Source organism: Taeniopygia guttata, chromosome 35, assembly GCF_048771995.1.
Source record: "Taeniopygia guttata chromosome 35, bTaeGut7.mat, whole genome shotgun sequence".
NCBI lineage: Eukaryota > Metazoa > Chordata > Aves > Passeriformes > Estrildidae > Taeniopygia > Taeniopygia guttata.
The window spans coordinates 469,612-484,188 of record NC_133060.1 but is presented as its reverse complement, the minus strand read 5'-3'; the positions used below and the strand labels follow the sequence as shown (position 1 = coordinate 484,188).

Sequence of the window (14,577 nt, the reverse complement as noted above, 5' to 3'; positions counted from 1 at the left end):
CAGCCAAACAGGTGAGCCGATGTGCCTTTGTAGTGGGGAATTTTCTCTTTTACCTTTTGAATTTCATCATCCTGAGGTTGAAATGAAGGGGGCTGCCCTGTTGTCCCGCCTTTTAAGGGTTTGGATTGAGGTAAAATTCTGCTTTTTGCCATCATTTGAGGCAAACCCCTTCTTTTCTGCTCTTCTGGGGGATGCAATTGAAGGGGAGCCCACATTTCTTTGCCCTCGTTGAAGTGAGAATGTAGTGTTGGTTTTGGTGGGTTTAAGTTAATTAATTAAGTTAATTAGTAAGTTTGGTTTTTTTATTTGATAATTGCCTTCTTGTTTATTCGATTACAGAGGTTTTATTCATTTGGTTTGTTTAATTGTTGTGAATATTTTATTGTTACCGGTAATTTGGGAGTTATTGTTTATGGTTACATTTATCTTTTGGTGATGTGTTTATTTCCAGCTACTATTTGTATTTTGATGGTTTGAAGCATTATGGCTTTATTGAGTTAGGAATAATTTTTTTCGCTGTTAATTTAAGTTTATTTATTTGGGTTTTTGTTTTAGTTTGATGTTTTTGTTGGTTGCTTTTTATTAGTGGGTTATTTTAGGAACTTGTGTATTTATATTGTGGATTTTTTTAGGTAGTTTTTTATTTGGGTACTTATCTTTTTATTGTCTAGTGTTTTAGATTTTTTAATATCGTTTATTACTTTGGTTTTTAAAGTTAACTTAGCAGACTACTGGTTACTCTTGGAGTTAGTGTAGAGGTATGGTTTTCATTTTTAGTAGCTTTCAGGGTCTGTTGTGTGGTTTCAAGTTTAGTAAGCTGGTTGGACTTTTTCTAGTGGGTTTTGTGATTTGTTCTCTATATGTGTTTTGGTTTCTGTGGGCTGTTTTTTATTTTTGTTTCATTTTTGTGATGTGTCTCACTAACAGCTGCTAGTGAAAAGAGTGTAGTGTGGGGGTTTTTTTGCTGGTAGTTGGTTCTGTGGTGGTGTATTTTTAGTTTGTGTTTTTTTGGGTTTCTTTTGTTAGAGATTAACGTTCTTATTTTGGGGTTAATTTGTAATTATTTGGAAGGTTTTAGGGTGATTGAGATTTTTGATATGGATGTCCTGTATGATAAGAGTTAATTTATTTGCTTTATGTGGAATTGATGGCGGGGTACAGGACATTTTTGTATAGAATATGTATTTTAATCATAATATTAAAATAATACCATGGTAAGAGGGGCTGTGTTTTATTGTTTGTGTTTGAGGTGGTTTGGCATTTTCTTTTAGGTTGTTTTTTTTTTTTTTTTTTTGATGGCTCATGGAGCCATTCTGACTTTTTTTGATGAAATTGGTGGGAATTTGATGTTTCTTTTGTTATTTTACTTTTAGGAACTGGATTTTTCAGTATGCTTTTTGATTTTGCTGCTTTTTTTTTTGTGGTGTAATAGTATTTTAGAAGAATTTGGATGATTTTTAAAAATATTCTTGTTATGTTTTTCATCTAATGTTGTTGGATTATTACAGAAGATTTTGAGTTTGACTTTTTAAGTTTCATTTGGATGAATTTATGTAGATGGTAGGACTGTTTTTATTTTTGGGGTAGTTGTATGTAGGTGTGTTGTATGTTTTTCAAGTGAAGGTAAATTGAGGTCTGTATTTAGTTGTTAGAGGAATGGAGGAAAAATACATTGGCAATGTTAACAGTAGTGTGTTATTTTGTGGTTTTTGCTTTTAGCTTGTATTGGAGTTTTAATAAGTTGGGTGTAGTAGTGTTTAATGGTGGAGTTATTTAAGGTATGATAGTTTATAGCAATTCTTATTTATTTTAGATTTGTGTATAGGTTAGAGGAGGTTGTTGAAGGGTGAGTGTCTTTTGTAGATGACATAGTGTTTCAGTTTATAGAGCATTTTTTGGATGGGAGTTAAAGGATTTTGACTTGTTTGGTGTTGCTGGTGAGGTATTGTTGAGGTGGTAAGGAGTATTTGTTGGGTTTTTTTAAGGAAGGTTTATTGTAGACACTTCGAGACAGTTGTGGGTTGCCAGATTGCGTTACATTTTCTGGCCTTTTAGTAGTTATTTAAAATATGTTAGAGTTTTTTTGGTTTATTGAAACACTTGATTTTGAGAAAATTCCTGTTTAGAATGTATGATTTTATATTGGCCTAAAATAAAAATGAAAAAAAAAAAAAATCCTTCGATGTTTGGATTTTTTGCGATCAGCTGCCCGCTCAGGGCCACTGGGCCAAGAGAATAAACTTGTGATGCCCTGACAGTCCCAGGGGAGCCCTACAAACTGACATCAGGAACCTGGACTGGTGAGTTTTCTTTCCCAGGGAAAAGAGCCGATGTTTGCGCTCCGAGTCCTGTGGCCATGAGCTGGCAGCTGAGTGCAAAAAATCCGAACATCGAAGGATAAGTCCCAGACAGGAGCTGCCCCCACCTCATACTTGTGCTGCCCTGACAGTCCCAGGGGAGCCCTACAAACTGACATCAGGAACCTGGACTGGTGAGTTTTTTTTCCCAGGGAAAAGAGCCGATGTTTGCGCTCCGAGTCCTGTGGCCCCGAGCGGGCAGCTGACTGCAAAAAATCGGAACATCGAAGGATATGTCCCAGACAGGAGCTGCCCCCACCTCATACTTGTGCTGCCCTGAGAGTCCCAGGGGAGCTCTACAAACTGACATCAGGAACCTGGACTGGTGAGTTTTTTTTCCCAGGGAAAAGAGCCGATGTTTGCGCTCCGACTCCTGTGGCCCTGAGCCGGCAGCTGAGTGCAAAAATCGGAACATCGAAGGATAAGTCCCAGACAGGAGCTGCCCCCACCTCATACTTGTGCTGCCCTGACAGTCCAAAAAGAGTTCTACAAACTGACATCAGGAACCTGGACTGGTGAGTTTTCTTTCCCAGGGAAAAGAGCCGATGTTTGCGCTCCGAGTCCTGTGGCCCTGAGCCGGCAGCCGATTGCAAAAAATCCGAACATCGAAGGATAAGTCCCAGACAGGATCTGCCCCCACCTCCTACTTGTGCTACCCTGACAGTCCCAGGGGAGCCCTACAAACTGACATCAGGAACCTGGACTGGTGAGTTTTCTTTCCCAGGGGAAAGAGCCGATGTTTGCGCTCCGAGTCCTGTGGCCCAGAGCCGGCACCTGACCGCAAAAAATCTGAACATCGAAGGATATGTCCCAGACAGGAGCTGCCCCCACCTCATACTTGTGCTGCCCTGACAGTCCCAGGGGAGCCCTACAAACTGACATCAGGAACCTGGACTGGTGAGTTTTCTTTCCCAGGGAAAAGAGCCGATGTTTGCGCTCCGAGTCCTGTGGCCCTGAGCGGGCAGCTGAGTGCAAAAAATCCGAACATCGAAGGATAAGTCCCAGACAGGATCTGCCCCCACCTCATACTTGTGCTGCCCTGACAGTCCCAGGGGAGCCCTACAAACTGACATCAGGAACCTGGACTGGTGAGTTTTCTTTCCCAGGGAAAAGAGCCGATGTTTGCGCTCCGAGTCCTGTGGCCCTGAGCCGGCAGCTGAGTGCAAAAAATCGGAACATCGAAGGATAAGTCCCAGACAGGAGCTGCCCCCACCTCATACTTGTGCTGCCCTGACAGTCCAAAAAGAGTTCTACAAACTGACATCAGGAACCTGGACTGGTGAGTTTTCTTTCCCAGGGAAAAGAGCCGATGTTTGCGCTCCGAGTCCTGTGGCCCTGAGCCGGCAGCTGACCGCAAAAATCCGAACATCGAAGGATAAGTCCCAGACAGGATCTGCCCCCACCTCATACTTGTGCTGCCCTGACAGTCCCAGCGGAGCCCTACAAACTGACATCAGGAACCTGGACTGGTGAGTTTTTTTTCCCAGGGAAAAGAGCCGATGTTTGCGCTCCGACTCCTGTGGCCCTGAGCCGGCAGCTGACCGCAAAAAATCCAAACATCGAAGGATAAGTCCCAGACAGGAGCTGCCCCCACCTCATACTTGTGCTGCCCTGACAGTCCCAGGGGAGCCCTACAAACTGACATCAGGAACCTGGACTGGTGAGTTTTTTTTCCCAGGGAAAAGAGCCGATGTTTGCGCTCCGAGTCCTGTGGCCCTGAGCGGGCAGCTGAGTGCAAAAAATCCGAACATCGAAGGATAAGTCCCAGACAGGAGCTGCCCCCACCTCATACTTGTGCTGCCCTGACAGTCCAAAAAGAGTTCTACAAACTGACATCAGGAACCTGGACTGGTGAGTTTTCTTTCCCAGGGAAAAGAGCCGATGTTTGCGCTCCGAGTCCTGTGGCCCTGAGCCGGCAGCTGACCGCAAAAATCCGAACATCGAAGGATAAGTCCCAGACAGGATCTGCCCCCACCTCATACTTGTGCTGCCCTGACAGTCCCAGGGGAGCCCTACAAACTGACATCAGGAACCTGGACTGGTGAGTTTTCTTTCCTAGGGAAAAGAGCCGATGTTTGCGCTCCGAGTCCTGTGGCCCGGAGCCGGCAGCTGACCGCAAAAAATCCGAACATCGAAGGATAAGTCCCAGACAGGATCTGCCCCCACCTCATATTTGTGCTACCCTGACAGTCCCAGGGGAGCCCTACAAACTGACATCAGGAACCTGGACTGGTGAGTTTTTTTTCCCAGGGAAAAGAGCTGATGTTTGCGCTCCGAGTCCTGTGGCCCTGAGCCAGCAGCTGAGTGCAAAAAATCCGAACATCGAAGGATAAGTCCCAGACAGGAGCTGCCCCCACCTCATACTTGTGCTACCCTGACAGTCCCAGGGGAGCCCTACAAACTGACATCAGGAACCTGGACTGGTGAGTTTTTTTTCCCAGGGAAAAGAGCCGATGTTTGCGCTCCGAGTCCTGTGGCCCTGAGCCGGCACCTGACTGCAAAAAATCCGAACATCGAAGGATAAGTCCCAGACAGGAGCTGCCCCCACCTCATACTTGTGCTGCCCTGACAGTCCCAGGGGAGCCCTACAAACTGACATCAGGAACCTGGACTGGTGAGTTTTTTTTCCCAGGGAAAAGAGCCGATGTTTGCGCTCCGAGTCCTGTGGCCCTGGGCTGGGAGCTGAGTGCAAAAAATCCGAACATCGAAGGATAAGTCCCAGACAGGAGCTGCCCCCACCTCATACTTGTGCTGCCCTGATAGTCCCAGCGGAGCCCTACAAACTGACATCAGGAACCTGGACTGGTGAGTTTTCTTTCCCAGGGAAAAGAGCCGATGTTTGCGCTCCGAGTCCTGTGGCCATGAGCTGGCAGCTGAGTGCAAAAAATCCGAACATCGAAGGATAAGTCCCAGACAGGAGCTGCCCCCACCTCATACTTGTGCTGCCCTGACAGTCCCAGGGGAGCCCTACAAACTGACATCAGGAACCTGGACTGGTGAGTTTTCTTTCCCAGGGAAAAGAGCCGATGTTTGCGCTCCGAGTCCTGTGGCCCCGAGCGGGCAGCTGACTGCAAAAAATCGGAACATCGAAGGATATGTCCCAGACAGGAGCTGCCCCCACCTCATACTTGTGCTGCCCTGAGAGTCCCAGGGGAGCTCTACAAACTGACATCAGGAACCTGGACTGGTGAGTTTTTTTTCCCAGGGAAAAGAGCCGATGTTTGCGCTCCGAGTCCTGTGGCCCTGAGCCGGAAGCTGACCGCAAAAAATCCAAACATCGAAGGATAAGTCCCAGACAGGAGCTGCCCCCACCTCATACTTGTGCTGCCCTGACAGTCCAAAAAGAGTTCTACAAACTGACATCAGGAACCTGGACTGGTGAGTTTTCTTTCCCAGGGAAAAGAGCCGATGTTTGCGCTCCGAGTCCTGTGGCCCTGAGCGGGTAGCTGAGTGCAAAAAATCCGAACATCGAAGGATAACTCCCAGACAGGATCTGCCCCCACCTCATACTTGTGCTGCCCTGACAGTCCCAGGGGAGCCCTACAAACTGACATCAGGAACCTGGACTGGTGAGTTTTCTTTCCCAGGGAAAAGAGCCGATGTTTGCGCTCCGAGTCCTGTGGCCCTGAGCCGGCAGCTGAGTGCAAAAAATCGGAACATCGAAGGATAAGTCCCAGACAGGAGCTGCCCCCACCTCATACTTGTGCTGCCCTGACAGTCCAAAAAGAGTTCTACAAACTGACATCAGGAAATTGGACTGGTGAGTTTTCTTTCCCAGGGAAAAGAGCCGATGTTTGCGCTCCGACTCCTGTGGCCCTGAGCCGGCAGCTGACAGCAAAAATCCAAACATCGAAGGATAAGTCCCAGACAGGAGCTGCCCCCACCTCATACTTGTGCTACCCTGCCAGTCCCAGCGGAGCCCTACAAAATGACATCAGGAACCTGGACTGGTGAGTTTTTTTTCCCAGGGAAAAGAGCCGATGTTTGCGCTCCGAGTCCTGTGGCCCTGAGCCGGCACCTGACCGCAAAAAATCCGAACATCGAAGGATATGTCCCAGACAGGAGCTGCCCCCACCTCATACTTGTGCTGCCCTGACAGTCCCAGGGGAGCCCTACAAACTGACATCAGGAACCTGGACTGGTGAGTTTTTTTTCCCAGGGAAAAGAGCCGATGTTTGCGCTCCGAGTCCTGTGGCCCTGGGCTGGGAGCTGAGTGCAAAAAATCCGAACATCGAAGGATAAGTCCCAGACAGGAGCTGCCCCCACCTCATACTTGTGCTGCCCTGACAGTCCCAGCGGAGCCCTACAAACTGACATCAGGAACCTGGACTGGTGAGTTTTCTTTCCCAGGGAAAAGAGCCGATGTTTGCGCTCCGAGTCCTGTGGCCCTGAGCGGGCAGCTGAGTGCAAAAAATCCGAACATCGAAGGATAAGTCCCAGACAGGATCTGCCCCCACCTCATACTTGTGCTGCCCTGACAGTCCCAGGGGAGCCCTACAAACTGACATCAGGAACCTGGACTGGTGAGTTTTTTTTCCCAGGGAAAAGAGCCGATGTTTGCGCTCCGAGTCCTGTGGCCCCGAGCGGGCAGCTGACTGCAAAAAATCGGAACATCGAAGGATATGTCCCAGACAGGAGCTGCCCCCACCTCATACTTGTGCTGCCCTGACAGTCCCAGGGGAGCCCTACAAACTGACATCAGGAACCTGGACTGGTGAGTTTTTTTTCCCAGGGAAAAGAGCCGATGTTTGCGCTCCGAGTCCTGTGGCCATGAGCTGGCAGCTGAGTGCAAAAAATCCGAACATCGAAGGATAAGTCCCAGACAGGATCTGCCCCCACCTCATACTTGTGCTGCCCTGACAGTCCCAGGGGAGCCCTACAAACTGACATCAGGAACCTGGACTGGTGAGTTTTTTTTCCCAGGGAAAAGAGCCGATGTTTGCGCTCCGAGTCCTGTGGCCCCGAGCGGGCAGCTGACTGCAAAAAATCGGAACATCGAAGGATATGTCCCAGACAGGAGCTGCCCCCACCTCATACTTGTGCTGCCCTGAGAGTCCCAGGGGAGCCCTACAAACTGACATCAGGAACCTGGACTGGTGAGTTTTTTTTCCCAGGGAAAAGAGCCGATGTTTGCGCTCCGACTCCTGTGGCCCTGAGCCGGCAGCTGACCGCAAAAAATCCGAACATCGAAGGATAAGTCCCAGACAGGATCTGCCCCCACCTCATACTTGTGCTACCCTGACAGTCCCAGGGGAGCCCTACAAACTGACATCAGGAACCTGGACTGGTGAGTTTTTTTTCCCAGGGAAAAGAGCCGATGTTTGCGCTCCGAGTCCTGTGGCCCTGAGCGGGCAGCTGAGTGCAAAAAATCCGAACATCGAAGGATAAGTCCCAGAAAGGAGCTGCCCCCATCCCATACTTGTGCTGCCCTGAGAGTCCAAAAAGAGCCCTACAAACTGACATCAGGAACCTGGACTGCTGAGTTTTCTTTCCCAGGGAAAAGAGCCGATGTTTGCGCTCCGAGTCCTGTGGCCCTGAGCCGGCAGCTGACCGCAAAAATCCGAACATCGAAGGATAAGTCCCAGACAGGAGCTGCCCCCACCTCATACTTGTGCTGCCCTGACAGTCCCAGGGGAGTCCTACAAAATGACATCAGGAACCTGGACTGGTGAGTTTTTTTTCCCAGGGAAAAGAGCCGATGTTTGCGCTCCGAGTCCTGGGGCCCTGAGCGGGCAGCTGAGTGCAAAAAATCCGAACATCGAAGGATAAGTCCCAGACAGGAGCTGCCCCCACCTCATACTTGTGCTGCCCTGAGAGTCCAAAAAGAGTTCTACAAACTGACATCAGGAACCTGGACTGGTGAGTTTTTTTCCCCAGGGAAAAGAGCCGATGTTTGCGCTCCGAGTCCTGTGGCCCTGAGCGGGTAGCTGAGTGCAAAAAATCCGAACATCGAAGGATAAGTCCCAGACAGGATCTGCCCCCACCTCATACTTGTGCTGCCCTGACAGTCCCAGGGGAGCCCTACAAACTGACATCAGGAACCTGGACTGGTGAGTTTTCTTTCCCAGGGAAAAGAGCCGATGTTTGCGCTCCGAGTCCTGTGGCCCTGAGCCGGCAGCTGACCGCAAAAAATCCGAACATCGAAGGATAAGTCCCAGACAGGAGCTGCCCCCACCTCATACTTGTGCTGCCCTGGAAGTCCCAGGGGAGCACTACAAACTGACATCAGGAACCTGGACTGGTGAGTTTTCTTTCCCAGGGAAAAGAGCCGATGTTTGCGCTCCGAGTCCTGTGGCCCGGAGCCGGCAGCTGACTGCAAAAAATCGGAACATCGAAGGATAAGTCCCAGACAGGAGCTGCCCCCACCTCATACTTGTGCTACCCTGACAGTCCCAGGGGAGCCCTACAAACTGACATCAGGAACCTGGACTGGTGAGTTTTTTTTCCCAGGGAAAAGAGCCGATGTTTGCGCTCCGACTCCTGTGGCCCTGAGCCGGCAGCTGACCGCAAAAAATCGGAACATCGAAGGATAAGTCCCAGACAGGAGCTGCCCCCACCTCATACTTGTGCTGCCCTGAGAGTCCCAGGGGAGCCCTACAAACTGACATCAGGAACCTGGACTGGTGAGTTTTCTTTCCCAGGGAAAAGAGCCGATGTTTGCGCTCCGAGTCCTGTGGCCCTGAGCCGGCAGCTGACCGCAAAAAATCCGAACATCGAAGGATAAGTCCCAGACAGGATCTGCCCCCACCTCATACTTGTGCTACCCTGACAGTCCCAGGGGAGCCCTACAAACTGACATCAGGAACCTGGACTGGTGAGTTTTTTTTCCCAGGGAAAAGAGCCGATGTTTGCGCTCCGAGTCCTGTGGCCCTGAGCGGGCAGCTGAGTGCAAAAAATCCGAACATCGAAGGATAAGTCCCAGAAAGGAGCTGCCCCCATCCCATACTTGTGCTGCCCTGAGAGTCCAAAAAGAGCCCTACAAACTGACATCAGGAACCTGGACTGCTGAGTTTTCTTTCCCAGGGAAAAGAGCCGATGTTTGCGCTCCGAGTCCTGTGGCCCTGAGCCGGCAGCTGACCGCAAAAATCCGAACATCGAAGGATAAGTCCCAGACAGGAGCTGCCCCCACCTCATACTTGTGCTGCCCTGACAGTCCCAGGGGAGTCCTACAAAATGACATCAGGAACCTGGACTGGTGAGTTTTTTTTCCCAGGGAAAAGAGCCGATGTTTGCGCTCCGAGTCCTGGGGCCCTGAGCGGGCAGCTGAGTGCAAAAAATCCGAACATCGAAGGATAAGTCCCAGACAGGAGCTGCCCCCACCTCATACTTGTGCTGCCCTGAGAGTCCAAAAAGAGTTCTACAAACTGACATCAGGAACCTGGACTGGTGAGTTTTTTTTCCCAGGGAAAAGAGCCGATGTTTGCGCTCCGAGTCCTGTGGCCCTGAGCGGGTAGCTGAGTGCAAAAAATCCGAACATCGAAGGATAAGTCCCAGACAGGATCTGCCCCCACCTCATACTTGTGCTGCCCTGACAGTCCCAGGGGAGCCCTACAAACTGACATCAGGAACCTGGACTGGTGAGTTTTTTTTCCCAGGGAAAAGAGCCGATGTTTGCGCTCCGAGTCCTGTGGCCCTGAGCCGGCAGCTGACCGCAAAAAATCCGAACATCGAAGGATAAGTCCCAGACAGGAGCTGCCCCCACCTCATACTTGTGCTGCCCTGGAAGTCCCAGGGGAGCACTACAAACTGACATAAGGAACCTGGACTGGTGAGTTTTCTTTCCCAGGGAAAAGAGCCGATGTTTGCGCTCCGAGTCCTGTGGCCCGGAGCCGGCAGCTGACTGCAAAAAATCGGAACATCGAAGGATAAGTCCCAGACAGGAGCTGCCCCCACCTCATACTTGTGCTGCCCTGACAGTCCCAGGGGAGCTCTACAAACTGACATCAGGAACCTGGACTGGTGAGTTTTCTTTCCCAGGGATAAGAGCCGATGTTTGCGCTCCGAGTCCTGTGGCCCTGAGCGGGCAGCTGAGTGCAAAAAATCGGAACATCGAAGGATAAGTCCCAGACAGGAGCTGCCCCCACCTCATACTTGTGCTACCCTGACAGTCCCAGGGGAGCCCTACAAACTGACATCAGGAACCTGGACTGGTGAGTTTTCTTTCCCAGGGAAAAGAGCCGATGTTTGCGCTCCGAGTCCTGTGGCCCGGAGCCGGCAGCTGACTGCAAAAAATCCGAACATCGAAGGATAAGTCCCAGATAGGAGCTGCCCCCACCTCATACTTGTGCTGCCCTGACAGTCCCAGGGGAGCCCTACAAACTGACATCAGGAACCTGGACTGGTGAGTTTTTTTTCCCAGGGAAAAGAGCCGATGTTTGCGCTCCGAGTCCTGTGGCCCTGAGCCGGCAGCTGAGTGCAAAAAATCGGAACATCGAAGGATAAGTCCCAGACAGGAGCTGCCCCCACCTCATACTTGTGCTGCCCTGACAGTCCAAAAAGAGTTCTACAAACTGACATCAGGAACCTGGACTGGTGAGTTTTCTTTCCCAGGGAAAAGAGCCGATGTTTGCGCTCCGAGTCCTGTGGCCCTGAGCCGGCAGCTGACAGCAAAAATCCAAACATCGAAGGATAAGTCCCAGACAGGAGCTGCCCCCACCTCATCCTTGTGCTACCCTGACAGTCCCAGGGGAGCCCTACAAACTGACATCAGGAACCTGGACTGGTGAGTTTTCTTTCCCAGGGAAAAGAGGCGATGTTTGCGCTCCGAGTCCTGTGGCCCTGAGCCGGCAGCTGACTGCAAAAAATCGGAACATCGAAGGATAAGTCCCAGACAGGATCTGCCCCCACCTCATACTTGTGCTGCCCTGAGAGTCCCAGGGGAGCCCTACAAACTGACATCAGGAACCTGGACTGGTGAGTTTTTTTTCCCAGGGAAAAGAGCCGATGTTTGCGCTCCGAGTCCTGTGGCCCTGAGCTGGCAGCTGAGTGCAAAAAATCCGAACATCGAAGGATAAGTCCCAGACAGGAGCTGCCCCCACCTCATACTTGTGCTGCCCTGACAGTCCCAGGGGAGCCCTACAAACTGACATCAGGAACCTGGACTGGTGAGTTTTTTTTCCCAGGGAAAAGAGCCGATGTTTGCGCTCCGAGTCCTGTGGCCCTGAGCCGGCAGCTGACCGCAAAAAATCCGAACATCGAAGGATATGTCCCAGACAGGAGCTGCCCCCACCTCATACTTGTGCTGCCCTGACAGTCCCAGGGGAGCCCTACAAACTGACATCAGGAACCTGGACTGGTGAGTTTTTTTTCCCAGGGAAAAGGGCCGATGTTTGCGCTCCGACTCCTGTGGCCCTGAGCGGGCAGCTGAGTGCAAAAAATCGGAACATCGAAGGATAAGTCCCAGACAGGAGCTGCCCCCACCTCATACTTGTGCTGCCCTGACAGTCCCAGCGGGGCCCTACAAACTGACATCAGGAACCTGGACTGGTGAGTTTTTTTTCCCAGGGAAAAGAGCCGATGTTTGTGCTCCGAGTCCTGTGGCCCTGAGCCGGCAGCTGACCGCAGAAATTCCGAACATCGAAGGATAAGTCCCAGACAGGAGCTGCCCCCACCTCATACTTGTGCTGCCCTGACAGTCCCAGCGGAGCCCTACAAACTGACATCAGGAACCTGGACTGGTGAGTTTTCTTTCCCAGGGAAAAGAGCCGATGTTTGTGCTCCGAGTCCTGTGGCCCTGAGCCGGCAGCTGACCGCAAAAAATCCGAACATCGAAGGATAAGTCCCAGACAGGATCTGCCCCCACCTCATACTTGTGCTACCCTGACAGTCCCAGGGGAGCCCTACAAACTGACATCAGGAACCTGGACTGGTGAGTTTTTTTTCCCAGGGAAAAGAGCCGATGTTTGCGCTCCGAGTCCCGTGGCCCTGAGCTGGCAGCTGAGTGCAAAAAATCCGAACATCGAAGGATAAGTCCCAGACAGGAGCTGCCCCCACCTCATACTTGTGCTGCCCTGAGAGTCCAAAAAGAGCCCTACAAACTGACATCAGGAACCTGGACTGGTGAGTTTTCTTTCCCAGGGAAAAGAGCCGATGTTTGCGCTCCGAGTCCTGTGGCCCTGAGCCGGCAGCTGACCGCAAAAATCCGAACATCAAAGGATAAGTCCCAGACAGGAGCTGCCCCCACCTCATACTTGTGCTGCCCTGACAGTCCCAGGGGAGTCCTACAAAATGACATCTGGAACCTGGACTGGTGAGTTTTTTTTCCCAGGGAAAAGAGCCGATGTTTGCGCTCCGAGTCCTGGGGCCCTGAGCGGGCAGCTGAGTGCAAAAAATCCGAACATCGAAGGATAAGTCCCAGACAGGAGCTGCCCCCACCTCATACTTGTGCTGCCCTGAGAGTCCCAGTGGAGCCCTACAAACTGACATCAGGAACCTGGACTGGTGAGTTTTCTTTCCCAGGGAAAAGAGCCGATGTTTGCGCTCCGAGTCCTGTGGCCCTGAGCCGGCAGCTGACAGCAAAAATCCAAACATCGAAGGATAAGTCCCAGACAGGAGCTGCCTCCACCTCATACTTGTGCTACCCTGACAGTCCCAGCGGAGCCCTACAAAATGACATCAGGAACCTGGACTGGTGAGTTTTTTTTCCCAGGGAAAAGAGCCGATGTTTGCGCTCCGAGTCCTGTGGCCCTGAGCCGGCAGCTGACCGCAAAAATCCGAACATCGAAGGATAAGTCCCAGACAGGATATGCCCCCACCTCATACTTGTGCTGCCCTGACAGTCCCAGCGGAGCCCTACAAACTGACATCAGGAACCTGGACTGGTGAGTTTTCTTTCCCAGGGAAAAGAGCCGATGTTTGCGCTCCGAGTCCTGTGGCCCTGAGCCGGCAGCTGACCGCAAAAAATCCGAACATCGAAGGATAAGTCCCAGACAGGATCTGCCCCCACCTCATATTTGTGCTACCCTGACAGTCCCAGGGGAGCCCTACAAACTGACATCAGGAACCTGGACTGGTGAGTTTTTTTTCCCAGGGAAAAGAGCCGATGTTTGCGCTCCGAGTCCTGTGGCCCTGAGCCAGCAGCTGAGTGCAAAAAATCCGAACATCGAAGGATAAGTCCCAGACAGGAGCTGCCCCCACCTCATACTTGTGCTGCCCTGACAGTCCCAGCGGAGCCCTACAAACTGACATCAGGAACCTGGACTGGTGAGTTTTCTTTCCCAGGGAAAAGAGCCGATGTTTGCGCTCCGAGTCCTGTGGCCCTGAGCCGGCAGCTGACTGCAAAAAATCGGAACATCGAAGGATAAGTCCCAGACAGGATCTGCCCCCACCTCATACTTGTGCTGCCCTGACAGTCCCAGGGGAGCCCTACAAACTGACATCAGGAACCTGGACTGGTGAGTTTTTTTTCCCAGGGAAAAGAGCCGATGTTTGCGCTCCGAGTCCTGTGGCCCTGAGCGGGCAGCTGAGTGCAAAAAATCCGAACATCGAAGGATAAGTCCCAGAAAGGAGCTGCCCCCATCCCATACTTGTGCTGCCCTGAGAGTCCAAAAAGAGCTCTACAAACTGACATCAGGAACCTGGACTGGTGAGTTTTCTTTCCCAGGGAAAAGAGCCGATGTTTGTGCTCCGAGTCCTGTGGCCCTGAGCCGGCAGCTGACCGCAAAAATCCGAACATCGAAGGATAAGTCCCAGACAGGAGCTGCCCCCACCTCATACTTGTGCTGCCCTGAGAGTCCCAGGGGAGTCCTACAAAATGACATCAGGAACCTGGACTGGTGAGTTTTCTTTCCCAGGGAAAAGAGCCGATGTTTGCGCTCCGAGTCCTGGGGCCCTGAGCGGGCAGCTGAGTGCAAAAAATCCGAACATCGAAGGATAAGTCCCAGACAGGAGCTGCCCCCACCTCATACTTGTGCTGCCCTGAGAGTCCAAAAAGAGTTCTACAAACTGACATCAGGAACCTGGACTGGTGAGTTTTTTTTCCCAGGGAAAAGGGCCGATGTTTGCGCTCCGAGTCCTGTGGCCCTGAGCGGGTAGCTGAGTGCAAAAAATCCGAACATCGAAGGATAAGTCCCAGACAGGAGCTGCCCCCACCTCATACTTGTGCTGCCCTGACAGTCCCAGGGGAGCCCTACAAACTGACATCAGGAACCTGGACTGGTGAGTTTTCTTTCCCAGGGAAAAGAGCCGATGTTTGCGCTCCGAGTCCTGTGGCCCTGAGCCG

The 14,577-nt window shown here is 51.4% G+C and overlaps 1 protein-coding gene across 1 annotated transcript in view; it reads left to right on the top strand.

Annotated features, from left to right (window-relative positions):
* The window catches only part of LOC140681361 (histone-lysine N-methyltransferase SETD1A-like), a 156,637-nt gene that overhangs the window by 1,495 nt on the left and 140,565 nt on the right, over nt 1–14,577 (top strand). The window lies entirely within an intron of this gene.